This window comes from Bison bison, unplaced genomic scaffold, assembly GCF_000754665.1.
Source record: "Bison bison bison isolate TAMUID 2011002044 unplaced genomic scaffold, Bison_UMD1.0 scf7180017851016, whole genome shotgun sequence".
Lineage (NCBI taxonomy): Eukaryota > Metazoa > Chordata > Mammalia > Artiodactyla > Bovidae > Bison > Bison bison.
In genome coordinates this window covers 640,533-653,391 of record NW_011481589.1, presented here as the reverse complement: position 1 = coordinate 653,391, position 12,859 = coordinate 640,533, and the positions used below count along the sequence as shown (strand labels likewise).

The 12,859-nt window shown below is 40.7% G+C and overlaps 1 protein-coding gene and 1 pseudogene across 4 annotated transcripts in view; one reads left to right on the top strand and one right to left on the bottom strand.

Annotated features, from left to right (window-relative positions):
* OSBPL9 (oxysterol binding protein-like 9) overlaps positions 1 to 12,859 on the bottom strand; it is a 164,788-nt gene that overhangs the window by 118,966 nt on the left and 32,963 nt on the right. The gene's annotated exons all lie outside the window — the stretch shown is intronic.
* LOC104995826 overlaps positions 10,050 to 12,859 on the top strand; it is a 4,972-nt pseudogene continuing 2,162 nt past the window's right edge.

Sequence of the window (12,859 nt, the reverse complement as noted above, 5' to 3'; positions counted from 1 at the left end):
TATGCTCTCTAGGTTGGTCATAACTTTCCTTCCAAGGAGTAAGTGTCTTTTAATTTCATGGCTACAGTCACCATCTACAGTGATTTTGGAGCCCAGAAAAATAAAGTCTGACACCGTTTCCACTGTTTCCCAATCTATTTCCCATGAACTGATAGGACCGGATGCCATGATCTTTGTTTTCTGAATGTTGAGCTTTAAGCCAACTTTTTCACTCTCCACTTTCACTTTCATCAAGAGGCTTTTGAATTCCTCTTCACTTTCTACCATAAGGGTGGTGTCATCTGCATATCTGGGGTCATTGAGATTTCTCCCGGCAATCTTGATTCCAGCTTGTGTTTCTTCCAGTCCAGCATTTCTCATGATGTACTCTGCACATAAGTTAAATAAACAGGGTGACAATATACAGCCTTGACGAACTCCTTTTCCTATTTGGAACCAGTCTGTTGTTCCATGTCCAGTTCTAACTATTGCTTCCTGACCTGCATACAAATTTCTCAAGAGGCAGATCAGGTGGTCTGGTAGTCCCATCTCTTTCAGAATTTTCCACAGTTTATTGTGATCCACACAGTCAAAGGCTTTGGCATAGTCATAACCTTGCTAAATTCACTTTTCAATTCTTTAGTTTATCTGCAGATTCTTTTGGATTCTCTATATGTTCAATTAAAGCTGCCATGAATAATAACAATTTTATTTCTTCTACTCCAATCCTCAGACTTTGTATTTATTTTTCTTGTTTTATTCATTGGCTAGGACTGCCTGGTTTCAGATTGACCCTAGAGTGGTAGGCAATGTTGAACACAAGGAGAGTAGGGGGCATCCTTGTCTTGTGATTGGTCTCTCTTCCATTGTCCACTGTAGCTATTTAAAATCTTCTCTACTTTCCTTGAACCCTCAATAACCTAAAAAGTCATAAGGTAGGAACTCTACACCTATTATGCCCTCCTACCTGAAGATTCATCTGCATCCATACCCAGTCTTGCTTCTTTTCACTTGTCGTAATTGAAAAAGTGCCTATTACCTTTCCTCAGGTCTCTGACTCTAATCTTCAGCTCCTCTTCCTTTCTACTGGCTCCTTCTCAACTTCATTTACATATGAGAAGACTTTACACTCTTTAACAACAAAAACAATACCAACAATCTTTCCCCATTATACATCCTCATCTAGCAAATGGCCCACCTCTCTCTTTCTGTTCCAACCAAGATTATTATTCAGACTTGTCCAAGTCTCCTGCCTAAAATTTATTTTAACCTCCCACTCCTTGTAATCGTATCAGTAGCTCTTCTTTACATTGAAATAAGGTGCTGTATGATCCGGTTTATCTGAGACAGTTTCAGATTATTCCTATTGTTGTTTGCTGTTGTTCAGTTGCTAAGTCATGTCTGACTCTTTGAGTCCCCATGACTACAGCACGCCAGGCTTCCCCACCTATCCTTCACTATCTCCTGGAGTTTGCTCAAACTCATGTCCATCGAGTCAGTGATGCCCATCCAACAACCCCATTCTCTGTTGCCTGCTTCTCTTCCCGCCCTCAATCTTTCCCAGCATCAGGGTCTTTTCCAATGAGTCGGCTCTTCACACCAGGTGGCCAAAGCATTGGAGCTATTTTTTTATTCCTGTTATCCTAGTATAATGATGAATAGAACCCCCTTTTATTCTTAGAGGAGTGTCCTGCTTTAGGGGATATGGTCAGTCTATCATGGCCTAGCCCAAAGACCCTCCCTCAGTGATTTGCTCCACACCTACCTCTCATCTCTCATCAAATTCTATACTTGGGCAGTTTGAGGTTTACCAATTTCCCCAAGCTGTCTTCCACCAAACATCCTTCCTCTCCCCTAATCTGGGTTTATACTATTTATCTTTATATCTGGTAAAGCAAAATTCCCTTTTCTAATCCATATATGAAATAATATCATTAAGCAAAGTTCTTTGTTATGCTCACTCATCAAAATTTCGAAGTTTTTACTTCATCCCTGCTTTTATGACTCATTGTGCCAACATAATAAACATATATATCTTTCAATGACTTTCCATGATTTTTCTTCTGAAGGTTTCAGATGATCAACCTTTCAGGTTCTGCCAGGATTTGGGCTCACCATGGTGCCTGCTGCTCCAGGTCACACTATCCAGGTTCCAGAAGGTAATGGGAGATGGAGTTATGAAATCAGTTGAGTTTCCTGACTTCATCTCTTCTCTTTTCTACAAATCCACAAACATATTTCAGACATAATCATAGTTCTGGTACCAAAGACAGGAAGATAGTTTTGCTCTCATGTCTTGGGAAAAAACAGAACGCTGGCTATTTCAGGGCCAATCTCCCTTCGTCGAAAAGAGAAAAGTAGAATGGTAAACTGGCTCCAAAGAAAATAAAAAAGAAATGATGACTCCTCTGGGACACAGATCGCTCACATGGCTCCTAAAAGGAATGTTGACTGTGCTAAGAATATACAGCACAGCTACTCCCACTGCGACTCTACAACTGCACATTTTCCCTCACTGCTGAAATATTCAAGTCTTACATTCATGTATCGTTTTCACATTCTCACATAATATGATCTCAGATGAATATAACACATAAATATGATCTCTCAGATTTGGGCAGAACAGGTATTACTCTTCTTTAGAAATTAGAAAACCAAGACTCAGAGTATGTTAAAAAAAATATTGCCTAAGGTCTGACAACTAAAAGACAGGAGAATTCAGGTCTTCCAACTCCTGAGCCAAAGTTCATTCTTAATAGGGCATAGGTATAATAAGCAATATTCATTAATTCAACATACTTACTAAATCCCTATTCTGGGCCAGGAGCAATTAACAGCCAGGGGATATAAATAGGAATAAGACATATCTCTGCACTGTAAGAGCACATGAGCACATAGTTCAGAGAGGAGAGAGAAAAGTCAACAACACAGAGGGAAGCAGGAAAGCTGGAGGTCCAGCATGCTCATCAAGGCCACTGCTGCATAAAAAAGAAATGATGCATCAACATCATTCAGTAATTCAATAAGCATTTATTGAGTTTTCTGGTGAAAGCAATAGGGTGGTGAACAATTTGCTTTCCTTTCTTCACTCAATACTATTTTGAGGTTTGTTCATATTGAGTAAATAAATACATACTTTTCATGTCAAGAACAGAAATATATGTGTATGTACATATGAATACATATACACACAAACGCTATCCATGTTGAGAATATGCATGTAACTGTTATCTGTTATATAGTATCCTATTATATAAGTATACCACAATGTCTAATTTCCCTGTGTAGAACATTTAGGTTACTTTTAATTTTTCCTATCCCAATAATGCAACAATAATCATCACTGTATATGTTTCCTGCTAACATTTCTGCAAGAGAATATTAAGCAAACACTCTGAAATGGCAGACAGTTCCATTTTTATGTAGAATCAGACACATCTTCAATCTTACTAAAGATTACAAAGTGTTAGTTGCTCAATTGTGTCCAACTCTTTGAGATCCCATGGACTATACGTAGCTCTCTAGGATCCTGTCCATGGAATTCTCCAGGCAGGAACACTACAGTGGGTAGCCATTCCCTTCCCCAGGGGATCTTCCTGATCCAGGGATCCAACCTGGTTCTCCCACACCATCTGAGACACCAGGGAAGCCCTCAGACCATAAAACTGCTCCCCTAAGCAGTTGTCCCAATTAATACCCTCACCAGCACTGGAGAAAAAAGTTCCTATATCCCCAATTGCTGGCCAACACTAGATAAAACCAGACTTTATAAGACCTTGGCAATCTGATCAAAATACTATCTTACTGAACTTTTAATTCAGAATCTGACAATCACTGAGAATAAGAATCAAGTCACTTTTATTGCTATTCTTATTTCTTTTATGTGAATTGAGTGTATCCTTTGACATTTTCTTTTTGGGCATTCTTTTGACTTTTCTACTGATTTGTATGTGTTCTTTGGGTTTTCTTTTTTGTCTGTTAAACCTCTGTCAACTGTATGCACTATAAATATTTTCTCTGCTGTCCAAGGCGTGCTTCTCTCTGACTGTAGAGTCTTTTGTTATTGCTGTTGAAAGGTTTTAAAATTTGAATGTTGTCAAATCTAACAATCATTTCTATCATTGTTTGCTTTTTAAGACATCTTCCTTTATCCTGATATCATAGAGACATTCTTCTATACATTCTTATGAGTATAAAATTTCATTTTATACCTTTAATTTCTGTGTATAGCATGAGTTAGGGAACAATTTTATTTTCTCCATATGGGCAGCCAGTTGATCCAACTTCATTTACTGAGTGATAGTGTCTGGTTTGTAATGCTGTTATACACTAAATTTACATAGATGTAAATATTCCTAAGCTTTCTCTTCCATGCCACTGATCTATTTATTTCCCCTTATACCAATACCATACTTACTTTAATTTACCATAGTTTTATTTAAAAAGTTTTAACATCTGGAAAGGCAAGTCCCCCAACCCCTTATTCTTCAAATTCTTCTTGCCTCTTTACCATTTTAAATGACTTTTAGAATCATCTTGTCAACTTCTTTGTTAAGCCTGATTAAGATTTTTGACTGAAATTACATGTATTTATAGATTAATTTAAGGAAAGCAAACATACAGATAATACTTAGTCTAATAAGCAGGAAGATGAGATAGCTGTTCAGATCTTCCTTTAGTCTTTCAATGATGTTTACTTTTTTTTCCATCAAAGGAATATATTTATTTGTAAAATATATTCTTATGTAACTTAGAATTTGTGTTACTATTAGAATCCCTTTTTTAAAATTGTGGGTTGCATAGAAGAACACTATTTTCTGTATATTGATTTCAAATCCAAAACCTTTCCCAAAGGCGAGACATTTAAACAGTATTTATGTAAATTTTTGTGGATTTTTTAAAAGTAGAAAATCATATCATCTGCAAATATCAATAATGTTTATTCTTCACTTCCATCCTTTTTCTTTGATTTCTTTTGTTTCTTATTCTTGTGTTTGCCAGGACTTCTAGTATAGTTACAGAAACATCATCTGCAAACACTAATTTTGATTCATCTTCCCAAAGCTTACATCTTTTGTATCTTATTGCATTCCCAAGGACCTCCAGAATACCATATATAAAGAAGTAGCAATCTCTACCAAAATATCCATGACATTTTTAAGAACTAGAAGAAATAATCCTAAAATTCACATGGAACCACAACAAGCCAGAACTGCAACAGCAATCTTGAGAAAAAAGAAAAAAAGCTGGAGGTATAAACCTCCCACACTTCAGACTATACTATATAGCCACAGTAATCAAAACAGAAGGTATTGGCATAAGAACAGAATCATTAACCAATGGAACAGAAGAGACAGCCAGAAATAGACACACAAACCTGTGGTCAGTTACTCAATGACAAAGAACGCAAGAATACACAATGGAGAAAAGACAGTCTCTTCAAGAAGTGATGCTGAGAAAACTGGACAGCAGACAGTCACATGTAAAGCAGTGAGATTATAACGTTCCCTCACAGCATATAAAAAATAAAATAAAATCAAAATGGTTTAAAGACCTCAACATAAGACTGAAAACCATAAAACTCCTAGAAGAGAACACAGGCTGAATACTCTTTGAAACAAATCATAGCAGTATTTTCTTGAATCACTTTCCCAAAGCAAAATAAATAAATGCCAAAAACCCATATGGGACCTAATTAAAAGCTTTTGCACAGCAAAGGAAATCGCCAACAAAACTAAAAGACAACCTACAGAATGGGATAAAGCATTTGCAAATCATGCAACCAACAAGGGGTTAATACCCAAAATATACAAACAGATTATACAACTCTATATACAACTCAAAAAAACAAGCCAATCAAAGAAGACTTGAACAGATTTTTTTCCCAAACAAGACAGATGGCTAACACGCACATGAAAAGATACTCAGTGTTGCTAATCATTAGAGAAATGCAAATCTAACCCACAATGAGATAGCACCTCACACTTGTCAAAATGGCTATCAAAAAAGTCTGCAAATAACAAATGCTGGAGAGGATGCAGAGAAAAAGAAACCTTTGTACACTGCTGATGAAAATATAAATTGGTGCAGCCACTATGGAAAACAGTAAGAAGGTTATGGAGGCTCCTCAAAAAACTAAAAACAGAACTACTATACAATACAGCAATTCCACTCCAAGGTATATATCCAGAAAAAAAAAAAAAAAAACACACAGAAATACTAATTTGAAACGATACATAAATATTCACAGCAGCATTATCTACAACAGCCAAGACATGGAAGCAACTCAAGTGCAGTCAACAGACAGCTGGATTAAGAAGATGTGGACAATGTGTGTGTGTGTGTATAAACACACACACAATATATATACATATAGATGTATATATATATATGCATATACATATAGAATGAAATATTACTCAGCCATAAAAAAGAACAAAATACTACCATTTGCAGCAAAGTGGATGGACTCAGGGTTATGCTTAGAGAAATAAGTCAGACAGAGAAAGACAAATACTGTATGACATGTGGAATCTAAAAATATTTCAAATAAATGTATATGTAAAACAGAAACAGACTCACCAATATAGAAAACTTGTGGTTATCAAGGAGGAGAATGAAGGAAAGACAAATTAGGGGTATGGGATTAACAGACACAAACTACTATGTATAAAATACACAAGCAACAAAGATACAGTACAGAGCACAGAATATTACAGCCATTATCTTGAAATAACCTATAATGGAATACAATCTGCAAAAATACTGAATCACTACAGTGTACACCTGAAACTAACATAATATTGTGAATCAACTGCACTACAGTTCAAAAAAACAAAAACAGAAAAATCAAGCACCTTTGTCTCATTGCTGATTCTAAAGTAGATGCTTCTACTATTTCGCTGTTAAGCACACTGGAACATTTTAGTATATACTCCTTATTGGGTTAAGAATGTTCTCTTCCTATTCCTAGCTGGCACTGATCTTGAATGCACGTTTCATTTTATTCACTGCTTCTTTTCCATTTATTCAGATGGTCATGTAATTTCCCTTTTTAATTAGTTAATATGTTAAATTATCTTAATTACAAAATTAGAATCCTATTAATAGTATTCCCAAAATAAACTGTTTGGTCATAACCCTTTTTGTTTATATATTATTGGGTATGGTTTGCTGCTTTTTGTTCATGATTTTAACATTTATATTAATAAGTGACTCTGGCCTAAAAATTTCCTTGATTGTTCCTCTTTCTACTTTATCATTAATTTTTTCTTTTTTAATTTTTTGACTATAATGCTTATCTCATTAACTTTCAATCTCTATTTTATAATAAATTCATTTAAGGTTATAAATCAGACTGCCTTAGATGCAGCTTTAACATGTGGTCCCTTCATTGTCACTCAGGTTTAAATATTTCATAATTTCCATTATAATTTCAACCTTCACCAATGAATTATTTAGAAGTATCCATGTGAGGTGGCACGTGGCTACTGTTTTGTTAAGGAGTTTCTAATTTATTCTACCATTGTCAAAGAATGTTATGTATATGACACTGAGTTTTGAGTACCCTCTTTTCCCATACAATTCTAATCATTTTCTTAAAGTCTATTATTTATTTATTTTACCACCAATAGTTCATTATTAGATTCCCAGGAATTTTAATTTAAAAGCTGAAGATTAAGGTTATATAATTCCTAGAATCAAACTTAGATTTACTTCCTGAAATCAATCCAGGCAAGCCTTAAAGTCTATTATTTCTGATACTATTAATAATACTATTTCCTAGCTTTCTTTTGCTATTTTCCCGGAACATCCTTTTTCATCACCTTATTTTTAAATTTATAGCCATAAAATATGATAAACATTCGGAAAATAGCATTAATGACATCTATGTATTAATCACAAGAGATTAAATAGATGTACATCTTGTACAAGATGATTAAATAGATGGACATCTTGTACTTTAAGAAAGTCAGAGAGAGATTCTTAATGTCAAATTCACAGAGAAGAGATGATGCCTGCAAAAAAGCTAGTGAATTAACAAAAAAGGACATAAATCAATAGAGTAATTTTTCATAATGAAATGAGAAAACAACTGACAGGATGATGCAGACAGGATGTAGATCTAAGAGGACAGGGGAGAAGGACACTCTTACAGGTTATACATTAATCTGCTGCTGCTGCTGCTGCTAAGTCGCTTCAGTCATGTCCGACTCTGCGCAACCCCATAGACCGCAGCCCATCAGGTTCCCCCATTCCTGGGATTCTCCAGGCAAGAACACTGGAGTGGGTTGCCATTTCCTTCTCCAATGCATGAAAGTGAAAAGTGAAAGTGAAGTCGCTCAGTCGTGTCCGACTCTTAGCAACCCCACAGACAGCAGCCACCAGGCTCCTCCGTCCATGGGACTTTCCAGGCAAGAGTACTGGAGTGGGGTGCCATTGCCTTCTCCGGATACATTAATCTATCTAATTGTATCCATGCTAAGATATCAGTGATTATAAAATGCATTCCAATGCCAGAGATGTTAATGTATGCAAAAATAATGTAGAATCACTCAAATAAGGCACTGAAAGAAATTAGTGCTAAAACTTTTAACCCATCACAGGACAGTGCTGTACTCTCTTGTGATGGACTAAGAGAATATGAGACTCCTTCCTCAGGGAATCAATCAACTCTGATGATAAGCACAATAAATAAATGAAGTACTCAGTTTCACTGGATTGGTAAAAAAAAAAAAAAAAAAAGTCACATATGGATTAACAGTTTTCAAAAAGTCACAATACCAAAAAAAAAAAGTCACAATACATTTAGTGATTACTTTGGTTATTCCTAAGGCCCTGCAGAATTCCTCAGAATCTGATATTCATCTCACCAATAGTAATTAGTAACAATAGTAACTATCATTCATTAAGAACTGAAGTCCCAAACGTTGTTTGGATACTTTCTAATGTATCAGTTAATGTGATATTCATAATTACATGAGTAAATGACACAAGGCCATTCCAGAGGTAAAGGAAATAGGACTCAGAACTGAATAAATGAGTTCCCTGAAGTCACAAAGCTAGTAAGTGACAAATCTGGATTTGAATTCAATTTCATTTTTTACCTGTTCTTGTCTCTATCCCCACACTGCCTCTTTAATACTAACACTTCTCCACTTTTCATGTTACCTGGAAATATTAATGCTTTGCTTGTGGTTGAGTCCCAGAAGGGGGAAAAAAAAAATCAGACCCCAGGACTCGACTATTGTACTTCTCCATCAAGGCAAGGGCACCATCTAGTGGCCACACTCTAATATTAACACAGTCAAAGAAAGATGGGAAGGAAATGGTTTTCCAAACTTCCATCTTCCTCCACTAGTTTTTCACTTCTGGGCATCATCTTGGAGCATCTGCATTATTGACTCTTGTAGTCAAGAAGAACAGGAGCCTGGTAACATTAAGGGCTGAACAGGGCTTTGGAATGATACAGACCCAAGTTCAACCCCAGATTCACCATTTACTAACTATGTGACTTTGGTAAGCTATTAAAAGTTGTGAGTCTCCATCTTCTCATTTGTAAAACAAAATACCACCACTGACCCGAGAGGATTATCATGGGGATATCAATGAAAATCTGGCAACACAGTGACTGATCCAGAGCTTCCTCAGTAACTACTGGTTCCTTTCCCTATTCTTTCATGTGGCCTAAAACCACGTGGGTGTTGTGCTTTTTTCTTTTCTTTTTAAAAAAACACATCCATGCCACTGTGTTTCACTTCTTTTGTCTATAAACTATAGTAAAGGTAAATTCCCTAAAATGTATTCCTTATTTTTATAATTACATGAAATCAACAAGAAGTATTTTTTGAGTACCTACTTACAATGTACCATGTATTTGTGACACTAGGTGTGAACTCACTAGTGGGCAGAGAAAACAGACTACTTAACATGTAATATCATGTAAAAGTCCTTTCATGGTTTTAAGTCACAAACGGAAGAGGATCAAATCTGTTAGAAGGGTGTGGGTCAGGAATGCTTCATGAAGAATCACCATTTGAAAAGTCTCTTAAAAGATGAGCTTGGTCACCATGTCCTGCCTGCCATCTGCCACATACGGTGGGATACTACTTCGAGAACTTGCTTCAGGCTCGTGTATGCAGACAGTGTCCACTGTCAGGGCTGTCCAGTGTGTGCCAGGCTGATCCATGGTCACTTCCCAGGAAGGAAGCAAGGTGACTTTGGCTGAGGATGACCCTGACTGAAAGGCTGCATGAGAGGCATCTCAGACCTGCTACAACCATGGGCTGTTCCGTGAGTATAGCCTCTACACCAGGAAGAGAGTGGTCTCGTGCACCATCATCCTGGTCTTCCAGAACTACCATTCAAGCTTCTGGGCAGTCTGTGGGCCTCCCTGATGCTCCTGCACCCCAGTCCCAACTGGGCAGAGAGCCTGGTCCACGTGCACTTCAAGGAGGAGACTGGCATTGCTGAGCTCATCGTCCTGTGCCTACCTACATCAGGCCTACCTCTCCTTCACGTGCAAGATACACAGAGCCAAGCCCAAACGGGGGCTGGCTCTGCCCACCATGGTCACAGTACTCGGATCACTGCTCACATCTGTGGGGCTCTGCACACTCTCTGGCCTGATGCCCACCCTCAACAGTGGTGAGGTTTTCCCCTACCTTGTGGTGATCACTGGGCTAGAGAATGTGTTGGTGCTCACCAAGTCAGTGGTCTCCACCCCAGTGGATCTCAAAAGGAAGCTGTGCATTGCCCAAGGCCTAAGCAGAGAGAGCTGGTCCATCATGAAAACCATGGTCACAGAGCTGGGCATCATCCTCGTTGGCTACTTCACCCTCATGCCTGCCACTCAGGAGTTTTTATTGCTTTGCCATTGTGGGCCGGTGTCTGACTTCTTCCTTCAAATGCTGTTTTTCAGCACTGTTCATTGACATTTGCTGGACAAAGCTGGCAGATATGAACAAGTGGCTGCCCCCTGAGGCTTGATTGCCCCCTGCTAAGCCAGTGGCATGGCCAACACGCCTTGAGCGGCAGTTGTCCACACCCTACACCATCATGCTACAACCATTCTCCTTCCAAAACCTGCAGTTCCCCAAGAGGCTGCATGCAGTCTGCTTACTGGCCTGAACCCGCCTAACACAGCACCTACCACAGCCGGCACTATTGTGACTGGTATCCTGGTGTACAAAGACCTAGCTGCCCAGGTGACAGAACAGGGTTCTCTGGGTGAGAGCACCCTGGCTCCCCTGCCTGTACCTAGTGATGTGGTGCCCTCCAGCTACCCAGATCCCACCTTCTCCATCTTCCCACTTGACACCTCTAAGTCACCCAAGAACCAGACATGGCCAGGGGAGCTGCCCAGGCCCAATGGTCCATCTGAGGGTGTCCAAGACAGCCCAGCCCCAGAGTAACCTGGGGGCCTGAGGATGAGGAACATTGGAGGAAACTGTCCTTCGGCCACTAGCCAACACTCTTCAGCTACTACATCATCACACTGGCCCAGAGGTACGTCAATCTGCTGCCTGTCATCCCCCGCCCCAAACCTAACGGAGGCCTCTGGAGGGGTGGCACCCTCAGGATACCCACAACCCCTGGCTTCCACTATGGTCTGGGCAGAATGGGCTCTGGGAGGCCAGCCTCAGGGGCCAGACATGGTGCATGCACACAGAGACATCACCCCGTACAAGGTGGTGGGGCTCAGCAAGGCCTCAGGCATCACTGTGCTGCTGCTGCTCTGCCTGTACCGCATGCTCTGCCCGAGTAACTATAAGTAGCCTGGTGCACGACCCTGGCAAACCCATGGTATGGGGTGCTGGCCTGCAGTGACTACAGCTACAGGCCACCTGAGATGGAGATCGTGCCCCTGGTGCTGCATGGGCACCTCATGGACATCGAGTCTCTGGCCAGCAATGGGATGCTCCTGGTGAGCTGTTGCTTGGCAGGCCACATGTGTGTATGGGATGCACACATCGGAAATGACCTCACCAGCATCTGGCGCCCAGGCAGGCAGCACCATGACAGTGGTGTTGGCAATGTGTTGGAGGCTCAAGAGAGCTGGGAACGGCTGTCAGACAGCAGGAAGGGTGGCCAGAGTGGCCCGGGGACAGTCCTCCATTACAGCACCATCACAGGGCCCTCCGCTGCCTCCCTTCTTTGGGGATCTGTCAGACCTCACCTGTTTGATCAACACCAACTTCTCAGCATAGCTGCAGCTCCCAGAGCTAACTCAGCCTGAGTCCTAGCACTGGGTGGGCTGCCGCCCTGCTCAGGACTCCCCAGGCAATGATGTCAGCCGCCTGGTGCAGCCAGTGTACTAGGAAGAGATTCGGAATGGCTCCTGTCCACACACCAGCCCTGCACCCACCCTGCCCCAGGGCCCTGAGGATGAGGGAGGCACTCCTCTCAGAGCTTCCCTTTCCTCATCTGGTCCCCCAGCACAGACGGCTCTATGTGGAGCCTGGAGCTCAGGGCAATCCCATCATGGTGGGTGCAGCAATGGTCGGCTGGAGGTGTAGGAGGCCATCGAGGGCACTCTGCACTGCAGCAGCAAGGAGGTCTCCTCTGGCAACACGGAGACAAAAGGACTGGCTGCCTGGCTCAATAGTTTCCTTGACTTCTCCTTGGAGACTCACACCTGCCCTCAGCTTCCTGCAGTTCCGAGGGGCCCCAAGGCAGGGCAGTCCCCCAAATTCCCCACGTACAGCAGCAGGGACACAGCAGCACTGACCCACAGTGCCCTGTGCACACCAGAAGCCCATCACAGCCTGGAGGCAGAGGCCAGGCACTGTGTGACTGGGAGCCAGGGCCACACACTGAGGGTGATCGGTCTGGAGGACTCAGGCTGCCTCTTCACTCTGCAAAGCCACTCAGAGGCCAT